Genomic DNA, 12,459 nt, shown 5'->3' on the forward strand with positions numbered 1-12,459 from the left:
TTTATTTTCTTTTGGTCATGCCAAAGTTTAGTCAGAGGTTGAAAAATACAGAGAAAGGATTCGGTGGAGATTCTGTGCAGACATAAATTGTATAGCTCTCCATGAACACACAGACAAAAAGTTTTTTACGAGCTAGTAAAAGTTTCTTCGATAATCTGTTGCATTTTCAGCAAGGTAGCTTTCATGTGGGGTTTACTTTGACTGTATATGTGATTCCACTTATTTTGGCTGAACTTAAAAATCATGAATGAGTTTATTCTACAATGGAAGTCAAATGAGGTTGCAATGCTAAGTATATGTGGCTGAGGATAGTTCTTATCAAAATAACTTGTGCATACTAATGTGAGTATAATAGAGGAGAACTGAGCCTTTGGTACATTCATGTGTCACTAAAGTCAGTCTTCATCCTGAAACACATGATTTTGCAGGGGATTGTAGCTGTCACATGCCAGGGTCTCCAAACAGGCCATGTTATTAAAGCTAACTATGGGGGCAAGTGGTCCCTGAAATGCGGTTGTTGGAGGAACTCAAGAATACAAACCGTACCCAGTACTGTGGCAGACACTACAGTAAAGCACTTAAATACCTCTGAAACTTAAAGCAAACAGTGCAATCTCCCTGCATTCTAAGGGAGTCCTCCCATGCCTTAAAGGAAGCCCACGTTTCACCACTTTGCTGTCCTGGGCAAGAATACCAAAGTGTAGGTTTTGAATCTTTAAAATAAAATTAAGCTATTTTCATTTCTTCTTCTTTTTTTTTTCTTTTTTTCTGCCCCCCCCCCCCCCCCCCGCCCCTTCACTGTTACTCCTCTTTGGATGATTATTCGGACTGGGCATCCCATTACAAATGTACATTACAAATGTACACAAGTATTGAACTAATTTGTTTGATATCTTTGTGCAACTAACAAGTAGTAGCATTACTCTACTAATATTCCCGAGTTGAAATCCCCAAAGGATACTTCAGCAAATAATGTAGTTATACTTAAAATAACTGAAAGATCCCAAATCACTGTCATGAGTTTATTAGTACTTAATGACTTCAATATTTTCCATTATTTTGTTCTGAGCAAAAGAACTTCTCTTGTCATCACTTGGCCTGGATACAAAATGAAGATTTTTATCCCATTGTATAAAATATACCAATGCACCACTATTCTTTATTAAAGCTATGCACTAAACAAAGGAGAGTGTTTTTCTTGATGACTTATAAGGCAGGATTGAATTTATCTCACTCTTCTGTTTCTTTTGCCAAGCTAACATGAGTTAAAAAAAGATAGATTTATTTTTGTCATTACACCAAGTTTGCTTGTTACAGACTGGGAATCTGAAATCTTTGAAACTGAAGATGAAGAATTTAAACAATTCTCAGGATCCAGACCACTGAGCTCATCTGTGTAACTATCTTTTGTGTCTTGCTTTAAAAGGTTGAGCTACCCCTGAATACCTTCGAAACAGCAGAGAAATCAAGTAAATAATAAATTAATCCACCCACTCACAAGATTCTTTTTCCCTTCTCCCTCAGAAAATCCTACCTGAATCTCCTAAACCATAAAAAGGGACTGTGAAAGTGGAAGATTGAAAAAAAAAATTCCCAAATGCAAGCTGTTTGTGTCTAGTACATCTTTTGTCAGTTAAGCCTACAGCTATTTATTTGACTAAAAGGAAGCAAAGCTACGATGCTTATCTTCCTATCTTCTCACAAGTGTTCTTCAGGAAAATATTCCAAACAAAATCATTCACAGCTAACTGGGGATGTAGGGATGATATAAATAAGAGATAGCGACTGTGCCTTTGTTCTGTAAGATTCTGCATATTCTAATCTGTTTTTACTTAGCATCCACCTGGCCTATTGTCTTTAGTTCTTTCACATTTTTTGACCACAGTTAATGCCATCCCCCCCCCCCCCAAAATAAATAAAGCCATCTCAGGTATTATAGTCAGGATTGTAAAACAAAGGGGAAAATAGAGTTTCAGTCTGCTGATGAACACTGACTAAAAACACTGCTACCTTGTATAAACACACCAAAGCAAAAAAACCTTTAAGCTCTGTCTCAGCCCTGGACAGATATTTCTGTCTGCAGCAGGTGTAACATTTTAGAAATTTCTTTAACATTCTTGGTAAGAAAGCCTTCAATAAAGCAGGCCTCTCCACCTCTCAAGCTGAAGTTAAATAAATAAAAAGCCATTTAATGGTAGCTCTTAATGCTTGTTGACATAGTAGGTAATGGCTGATTCAACATTAAGAAGCTAATGAAAATCAATGTAAGGATGATACATGATCTGGCAGATACACCTTTGACTTTCTACTGTATAACTTTGTATCATGAATTCTTGAGAAGCTCTTATCTGCCAATAAATTAAAAAAAAAAAAAAAAGATTAATGAGATTGTTTTGACTTTAATATTTTGTCATTTGTCTTTATTCTCTAGTCAGACTTTGAGTCACCAAAGCACTTAATCAAAGCCCTAACTTTAAGCATAACAGTGTTAAGCAGATGTTTCAAAGTCAGTCAGCTGGCCATTGTCTTTTGTCAAATTGGAAACAGATTATCAGGTAGCATGATGTGATATATCACGATCCTTCAGTTAAGGCACGTAGTATGAGGCACCTGTACCTTTGCTGTAGTGGTGTTAAACAGCTGTCCAACACAGTCTTTGCACCAACTTCATCACCTGGCAAAAGTGCCCATGAACGGGGATACAACTAACATTTTCTGCTTCAGCCAAGGTCTTCCTTCCACTCCTCAGTGGTTTCACCTAAGTGATCTCTACTGATAGAATCACCAGGTTGAACCAACTCTCAGCACTTTCCTTGTGGCCTCTCTACCCTGCAGTCAAAGGACATGTAGGCATATTGGGACTGGTATAAACCAGCTGCCCCATGTACTAATAGGTACGACCCTGTAAGCAGCACAAAATGGCAAAAGCATTGCGTGGCTGAACAAATACTGCAGGTCATGGGGCACAATATTCCACATCCTAGATGTACAATAAAATCAATTAGAGGCAGTTTTACATGTGTTTCAGTATACATCCAAGCCACAGAACAGGCATACCCTAAATATATAGCATTGAAAAGGATTAGGGAACAAACTACTCCCTAGAAGATGACAAACATGAGCTGCAGTAATGAAAATCATAGCTTAAATAAAACCAAGCTGTTGTGGGCCCAGCCCAGCATCCTTTCTCTACAAATAGCCTGTGCCAAAGTCAGTGGGAGAGCTTGCCTTTACAAATATGGAAAGATCATGTCAATTCCTTCCAATAATAGTCATTACTCTTTAAAAATATGTAAGGAGTAATAAAAAAGCAAACAGTGTTTGAAAGCTAGTGTTACTTTTACCCCCAGTGCAGGAAATTTGAATGCTGTCTATTTCTTTGAATAATAAAATTCATCATTTTTTCACTCTATAAAATAATTAAATTACTTGGTAAACTTTCATATTTGTTTTCTTTATTCTTGTTTCTAACCTGAAAATGTACAAGTCCTTTGTTTAAAAAGCTCTACAACATTTTTTCACGTATTATTCCATCACTGTGAATCCAGTCACAACTTTGTGTTATTTCAACAGCCAGCAAGACAGATACATATATGTGTCTGCCAGCACATCAGGGTACTGGTCCAGCCCAGACTATCACAGATGAAGATGGAAGTATAACATGTAGGACAATCCCATTTCTCCATGCTTTGAATCTACCTTATGATTCTCCATGCCTTATTTTCTACCCTTTAAAGAAGAATGGTTTCTGCTCCCTGATGCTTTTAATGGTCTCAGTTTTCTTTTGTTAATATATACCCAAAATCTACTGAGTACTTCAGACCTCTAAAGGTTTCCTAAAAGATTAATTTTATTTAACTTTCCAATCTTTTCACATTCCTATTCATAAAATTGTTAGGTCTAAATCCTGGACTGCTTCTTGTCATTGCCAAAATTTGCAATGAGTACATTTACAGCTGGAGCTTCAACCTATTTTTATATTTGATAAATATTTCATGAAAGACACTGTATGTAGCAAAAGTTGAGATATTCTGACATGTTGGTACAGACTTTTGGTCATCCATTTTTTGTTTTTAAACTTCTTTGTCTTCCAGAAATGCAAAGCTACTATTTTAAGCATGTGTTACAGCAGTTGAACCACATGTTGTACAAATTTCTAGCACTAGCAGGTATATGTATGTCGGTTTTCTCCCACCTGGATACTTTCAGTCATATTCAGCAGTATAACTTCAAAGTATGATTGGGAAAAAAAAAGACATGTGCTACTGAAGTCTCATTCAGATTTGATTTTCTGTGAAATGCTGGCTGTGAAAATAGATGTTTTCATTAACTGTCAAATACATGGACTGTGCGTCATAATGCGTGTCCCATGCATGTCTTGAAACATAATTTATGCAGAGATGACTGTCAGAATGATCTCTCCAGGAATGCTTTTTGAATATGTCTCTCTCTCAGATTGCATTTACCCTTTTTTTACAGGTACAGACAAGACAAGGTATGCAAATTTAATTGCTTAATTTTCTAGATTTCAAGAAGGAGGGGAGAAATTAATGTAAATGTCTTAATTTCATTAAACAATACCAGATGTATGCATAAAATAGTGATGAAATGAATTTTCTAACCTAAGCCCTACACATTTGGAAGATTCTTTCTATTAAAAAAAAAAGCCTTAAAAAAAGCAAAAAAGCATTTATACCCCAAAATTGCAGGCGCCTGTATATTCCTTTTTTTTTTTTTTTTTTTTTTTTTGATAAGCTGCCAATAGTTTATCCTTGAAATCAGTGAGATTTGCCCCAGGTGTCTTCTGGATTTTGCTTGATCCTGAGGATCTGAGCTGAAGCACTTAATCTGGGAACTAGAAAACTGTCATATGACCTCAATATTCTCTGCTTCCTTTTTTTGTTATCTCGATCAAACTACCTGAGGGAGTGAAACACCTCTGGACTAAGTTTCACTCTAGTAAGGTTTTGCTTAACTGTTGTGGTTTAACCCCAGGCGGCAACTGAGCACCACTCTGCTCACTCATTACCCCCTGCAGCGGGATGGGGGAGAGAATCGGAAGAGTAAAAGTGAGAAAACTTGTGGGTTGAGATAAAGACAGTTTAATAGGTAAAGCAAAAGCCACATGCACAAGCAAAGCGAAACAAGGAATTCATTCCCCCCTTCCCATCACAGCCATCTCCAGGAAAGCAGGGCTCCATCACACGTAATGGTGACTTGGGAAGAAAAACACCATCACTCCCAATGTCTCCCCCTTCCTTCCTCTTCCTCCAGCCCCTTATATGCTAAGCATGACGTCATGTGGTATGGGATATCCCTTTGGTCAGTTGGAGTCAGCTGTCCCGGCTGCGTCCCCCCCCAACTCCTTGTGTACCCCCAGCCTCCTCGCTGGTGCGGTGGTGTGAGGAGCAGAAAAGGCCTTGGCTCTGTGTCAACACTGCTCAGCAATAGCTAAAACATCCCTGTGTTATCAATGCTGTTTCCAGCACAAATCCAAAACATCACCCTGTACTAGCTACTGTGAAGAAAATTAACTCAATCCCAGCCAAAACCAGCACATTAGCTGACATAGTTACTAGACTAAACTACTTCACTCCTAGTTCTTTATTTTTAGAAGAGCAGGTAAGTGTGGCTGTCATCACTTTTACGCTTTCAGTTATGCTATTTTCCAGGTTTTCAGCTTGAGCTCTTCCTGTCTGAGAAGTTTTAATAAAGTATTTGCTTTATTTTGCTATATTTACTGCTATAAATATTTTGATATAGTATTATACTTAAAATAATAACAATATTTTAGGTGCTGTTATCAAACATAGTGAGAACAGAGAGGTTAATGTAAAGAGTTCTGCATAAAATTAAACAGAATATGGAGGAAAACAAAGCTTCACTATTGCTTGACACTTTAAGCATGGAATTTTCCTTATATATTTCATTGTGAATCTATTCCTCAATTAATTTCTGCTTTCAGTCAGTCTTGAACTGTTACTATAAGAATAAAAAGTCTTTACACACAGCTATACATAATTCTTTGCCAACACAGAATTACTGTAGTAGTGTGTTCTCATGTAGATTATTGTTTGCTTTGGCAGTTTTTCCCTTTTTGACATTTTTCCACTGCTTGTTGAATGTGTCTTCTTTTTGACAACTACCATAACTTAGGTCCAAAGTGAAACGATGCTCCAGCTCTGAAATTTAGAAGAGAAAAAAACCCCTGGATTTTGTTATAATTCATTAACTTGTTCCAAACATTGCAAATGTTGGTGGTAGATAAATATGCTTGGGTTCAGATACTTGTTGTTGGACTAAATTAAAAATTCTATACATCCCCTTTTTGAAGTTAATATATATTTTTAAACTACATAAACTCAAATATTACACATTAAAAGTGATGCATATGTTCTTGTTGATGAAGGACACATCATTGCTTTAAAAAGTTATGTTCAAAGATTTTTTTGAGAGCTCTTTAAGTTTGTGTGGTTTTAATTAAAAAATGGATCATCAGAAGTGCTTTTTGTCTTACAATTTTTTTATGAGCTCAAACCTGAAGCTTTAAAAATGGAGATGATATATTACCATGTAGGTTTTACCTTCACTGAGTCAGGAAGTTCATGATGATGGTTCCCACCACAACTGTAGCCTGGCCTCAAACACATATTTAATACTTTATTGGATATATTATTAAATTTCTATACTCATACAAAATAAAAGCTGTATACAAAAGAGAACTTCCTGTAATTTCAGCTCAATAGTTTCAATCATAATGTTGGATTGTTAGAGTTTTGCAATTTATTTTCCAGTAACTTTCAACATATTGAATCTGAAAATGTTCAAGAAGATATTCCAAATTCATGCTAGAATCTCTACTTATACATTTCTCTTTCCAGAGCCTTAGTTGTGGGCGTCATTCCTATATCAATTAGCTTCAGCACCATAAACTTCAGCCTGGCTGAAAGATTATTATATTAAATCAGGTAATCATCCTTTATACCTCTTTATTCTCAGACATATACAGATTAGGGCATGTGGTTGACACATATGCTTGACTCTTTTAATCAGTGATAATGTTTTCTTAACGGTTGATTATTAACTATCAAGTATGTGAAGGGAGATTTTGGTTCACAATATTTAAGCATATCATGAAGCTCTAGCAGCAAAATCACAGCTTTTACACTGCCTAAAGAGCTGAAAAATGCTGTCTTGGTAAATCCAGGGACAGAAAAAACGGGTGGACTCATTCTTCTCCAGGCTATGTGGTGAGGTATGGGTTATCATCTAGCAGTTCCTAGCTGCTGATGAGTGACCTGCTGTCAACCAGCATAAGTTTCAGGGAACTGTTGTGAATAAGAGGGTATTTGCTTTGCCTGGATGTGAGGCTGAATGCAGTTCAACAGAAGCTTAAGAAATGAGGCCATAGTTTGCATCTGGTTAGCACATATCAATCATAATTTGGTAAGAAACTGTGGAGCTGTCTAATGTCTATCATTAGGGATTTTCCCACTTCTCTGCTGAAAGTGTCATAAGACAGTAAATGTGTCATCATCCTCAGGTGAAACTTTGCATTCTCTAATTAAGACTCAGGAATTTGATAAAAACAAGAAATCAGAGTTGTTCAGTGTCTACACAGGAATGGTTTCTAAGGAAGCCAAAGATTATACTTTAGGATACGAGCAAAGTAAAACATGGGATCATTTGTATCAGTTTGATAGGAATGGCCAACAGTCAACACACTATCACAGCAACGTAACAGAAGAAAAAAAAAAAGTCAAGGAAATGTTAAGGTGTTTTTTCTTCTCTCACATTTTGCATTTTGAGGCACCCTTTATCCTTTCACCAATCTTTGTGGATCACCAGCAACACAACGCACCTTTGGCTTTCTTATGGTAGAAACACTAACTCCTGATCCCTCTCCAAAATTTCTATTCTAATATTACAACATACCAGCTTTACAACCTTTTAGGACAATTGTGCAAGATAAAATTATCTTGTTCTGATAGAAGATGTATCATATGATTGGTGAGAGGATTTCCAAGGGATTCCTCTAACTATATTATGTGGGTGGTGGGGGAGAGTGGAGCTTGTTAAAATAAAATGGGGCACATGATTCTGAATGTGGGTGTCTGCTAGAAAAATACTGTCCTTATTTCAACCTGTAATGATTTGGGAATATATTATTTTAAAATGTTAGAGTCTGCTGAATCCACTAGTTCAATGAATGCGAGGCTGTTGTGACTCCACGTTCCAAGGTTCAGCAAGGCTGAGCATGAATGAGTGTCCTTGGCTCTCCTTGGGCTTCCCACCAGAGACAAAGGGTTCACCATTCTTCTTGGATAGCCTCAGGGAAGTGGCTCCGGGTGCCCCATTCACACTAATTTACTGGGCTTTCTCAGCCTGACATTATTCCTCTGCATGCTGCTGGACTTCTGTGTTTATGGTGATTAGCTTTTAATCATATAATCTAACACGCATTTTACACACATTTTTTTCCCCTCATATCTTAGTTAATTACATTTACAAATTAATAATTACCCTTCATGGTCAACAGCAGAATATAAATGCACATTTCATCACAGACATTTTGCAGGCTTGCTTTGTAGAGGTGTATGAGCTGTTCCAAGCATCTATGACTATAGCCTTTACATCCAATACTACATTGTTCTTGTCTATTCTATTCTTTTCATTCCTATACTCCACTTATGAAGAGTAAGGTTTATTTAATCTTCTTTATATATAGTAATACAGTAATACCTTTATGTTAAAGATAATGAGAAATTTTTTTCCTTTGGACTTGACATAAGAGATGAGAATGATGGTGACTTTTGTTCTGTAGGATCTGACTGATAATTTCTGTTTTATCCTTTGATAAGCCCTAATGTTCTAGGGAGAAAAAACTTACTTTTTTACATGAGTAATGAAAGTTTTACCAACATACCAATCATCTGTCACTACAAGATCTTTTAGATTCATTTGACTGACAGTGTTGAATGACATAAAAATAATGACTGGGCCCAAGAATATTATTTGATAGTCTGTTAGGATGCCAGATTTAAAAGTGAACAGACTTAATGTGCTCCTGATAGTCTGTTACTCAGGAAATATGCTTCAGCTTTTAAGACTATTTTAAATGTTTTGTACGCTGAAGATTTCATGTCCTGCGGCTTTTCTGCTGTATCATTGTTACATAATGGCATCTGTTTCTGACCTTTGGGATGATGAATTATATCATGTTGGGACAGTTCTCTTAAATACCTTTGTTAGGAGATTCATATCTATCAAGAGAGGTAGGGGGAGATTTATTTTATATTGACCATAGTTCAGAAGGTTAGTATCAGAAACTGAACACAGAGTTAAGTTTTTACATTCTTAGTTCATGCAGACTTTTTTCTTTTTTTTTTTAAAGGATGATACTAATTCTGAATCTTGAGGTTTAGGTCTCATTTGAATACTGCAGAATAGTTATCTGAATTGTTTTTTGAAGAAGTGTCCTTCTGGTCTAAGATAAGATGTAATTTGTTAGCAAGGTAAATGGACCTCACAGGGGACTTACGGACCCTAGAGTCTTTGTTGCAATTGCAGCCAAGTCTTCAAATCACAAACTGTACTGTCTGCAGCAATGAGTTAACTTCCCACAGAGGAATATTCTTCTTTCCCCCCATACAATTACATTTTATAAAATGCTATGAAGCCAGTATGACTAAAATAAATATAAGGAAGAGGGCCTCATTTTACTTTGTGTAAGAATGAAGAATATAATTTAATCTTTAAAGTATGAGATTATAGCTTCTAATATTTGTGGGTTTATTTTTTTTTTTCCATATGAAAATAACATTTTGTGATGGAGATGTTTCATAAAACCATATTGGTCTTAACAAACTCTGGTAATGAAAAAATTGTTATTAGGTAGGTAATCTGGGACACTTCCTCAAGCCTGAAAGTAAGTTCAATGTCCTGTAATGTAGGTACAATGGTAAGGCCAACAGCCTGTACAGTGGAATTCATTAACATCAGCTCATTAGCTTTCTCTTTGTATTTCAGCACCCACTACACAGTTATTAAGCAGTAGGTTTTCCCACATAGGTCATTTTGATGTGGACTACAGCATTAACATTTTCATTAGACGGTAGTGTATACAAATAATGCATCACTATATGTTATTTTACATATTTTATGAAGAATTTGTGCTTTGGGAACTTGCTTTATTTTTCACTGAGTAGCTTTCAGTCTATGTATTACTGTATGTCATACACGTGTTTCATTTAAATTGAATATGGTTTCAGTGCATTTTGTGCCAGAACATGAATTATAAACCAAATAGCACCTCATAAGTTTGAGAAACAGAAAATGTTGGAGAAGCCAGATGCTTTCTGGCCAGTATATAGGAACCTCATTATGTAAATTCTCTTTTATTCTTAAAAATATTTACGATGACGACACAGTGATTCTCATTTGTAATTGTGTCCTTTTTTCCTTGCAATAAACAGGCCAAAGTGACAAACTCTGGTAATGCCTGCTAAAATGAGAATTTCCGTACTCAGGGTAATTGCTGCAGTGTGCACCAGTTACAAAGACCTGCAACAGAGACAGAGGACAGGCTAGAAAAACACTAACACCTATAAACTGTTGGTCTAAAATATGAGCTGAAGCATATCAGTAAACAATTTCTGAGGAAGAGAGTAGATAATTAAGAATATTGAGAGAAAAGGAATGTCCTCAGAGCAAAAGAGGAATCAGCAATTTTTGTGATGTTGTGAGAAATTAAGGGATTCCTAAAGGAAAGAAATGTGTAAAAAAAAAAAATAAAATTAAAGCAACAGCCAATGGAAAGGCCTTGGAAAGCTACAGATAATTTAGAAATGCAGGTGAATGTAGAAAAGAAATACTAATTAAATGTAGAAATTAGACTATAACTAGACACGGTATCAAAGAACATGTTAATATCAAAGCAAGAAAAAACCTTGGAGACGAGACTGATTAAGAAGATAAAATTTGAGTCCACATGATTTTCCAGTATACAACAGCACACGGACAGATTTGGAATGAACAAAGATGCTTCCTCTGAGCTTAAAATACTTCTCACTTTTGAGAAGACTGAGATTAGTTTTTATCTGAGTGCTGCAGAAATGCCCTTGCCTCCAATCGACACTAATTGTCAAAAACTTGAATGCGATGATCTGAAATTTGGAAAAATATTAATTATTGTACAGGTGCCTTTTGTGGATTTTTTTCAGCAATAATAATGTTCTATTATTGCTTATTTTCCTTAATATTTCCCCTGGAGAGCTGGCAAGAACAACATTCCTAATTACCTTTGTTGGCCAAACTGTTGAAAGAGACAGGCTTGCCCAGGCTTAGTAAGAGAGCTGCAGAGAGGTGTGCAGAAACACAGAATAAATTAAAAATCCTGTTAGTCAAACAGTTCCAGAAAAAGTCGTGAAAATTGAATCAACAGCCAAAATTATGCAGGGTTTGAAAGAAAAAAAGGTTGGGATCCACACTATAGTGAGATCACTTCGGAAGTTTTATTTTCTATATTTTCTTTGTAGAAAAGAAGAGAGTTTTGGAGAGGAAAGTTTTTGTATGTTTCTGTGTTTTCTCCCATCCTCAGTGATAAGGAATTCTCATGTGGGAAATTATGCATCAAAAATACATATTTAAAAAAAAAAAAAAAAAGTATTAACAAACCCTGTGGTGATATTTGGTAACCAGCTTTTCCTTATGAAAAGGAGGCAGCAAAAAACAAACTTGGGAAAACAGAGATATGAGAATTATTATTACAGAGAAGTATTTTGGTTGAATGAGAAATTTAACTGAAGAAGAAATTTTCAAAAGTGGATAATTTCTGGGTTTAGAAGATTTATAAGCCTTTAGTACTTTTGACTATGTCTACGTAGCAGCCTTTCAATGGGATCTAAGCTCAGTCAAATCCTAAAGTTTAATGAATTAGTGTCTGGACTACTTACCCTTTGCATGCTGTATGCTCATGGTGAACATGAGTCTAAGTATGTTAAAAATATTTAAGTTAAAGTGCCTCACCTCATATTTGTGAAAGAATTTTCATTGTTTTTCATCAGCACTGTATTTGAGCCCTGTATCTGCAGCGTAACACAGGACGCATCTTCCCTAAGGTTAGCTGTTTCATTGACCCTGGCCAGCGAAGATAAAAGTTCAGTGAGATTTATCTGACTCTCAAGCATTTACTGAATTATTTGAATCACGTTTAACATGGTGTTCTGGGAAAAGTAAAAAGATAAATTGTGGTTTCTGCACTCTGCCAGGTATAAGGATAGGATGGTTCACCACCAGAGCTAGTGGCAGCAGACAGGACAGCTTACTAGGTTGAGTGTGAAGCACCATCTGAAAAAGAACAGCAACTGCTTTGCACTCATGGGGAGATTGCATAGCCACTTTTTTTTTTAACTGTGGCTTTCCAGACCTTCCACCAAGCGTTGTCGTCCAGTGAAAACC

This window comes from Balearica regulorum, chromosome 1, assembly GCF_011004875.1.
Source record: "Balearica regulorum gibbericeps isolate bBalReg1 chromosome 1, bBalReg1.pri, whole genome shotgun sequence".
Lineage (NCBI taxonomy): Eukaryota > Metazoa > Chordata > Aves > Gruiformes > Gruidae > Balearica > Balearica regulorum.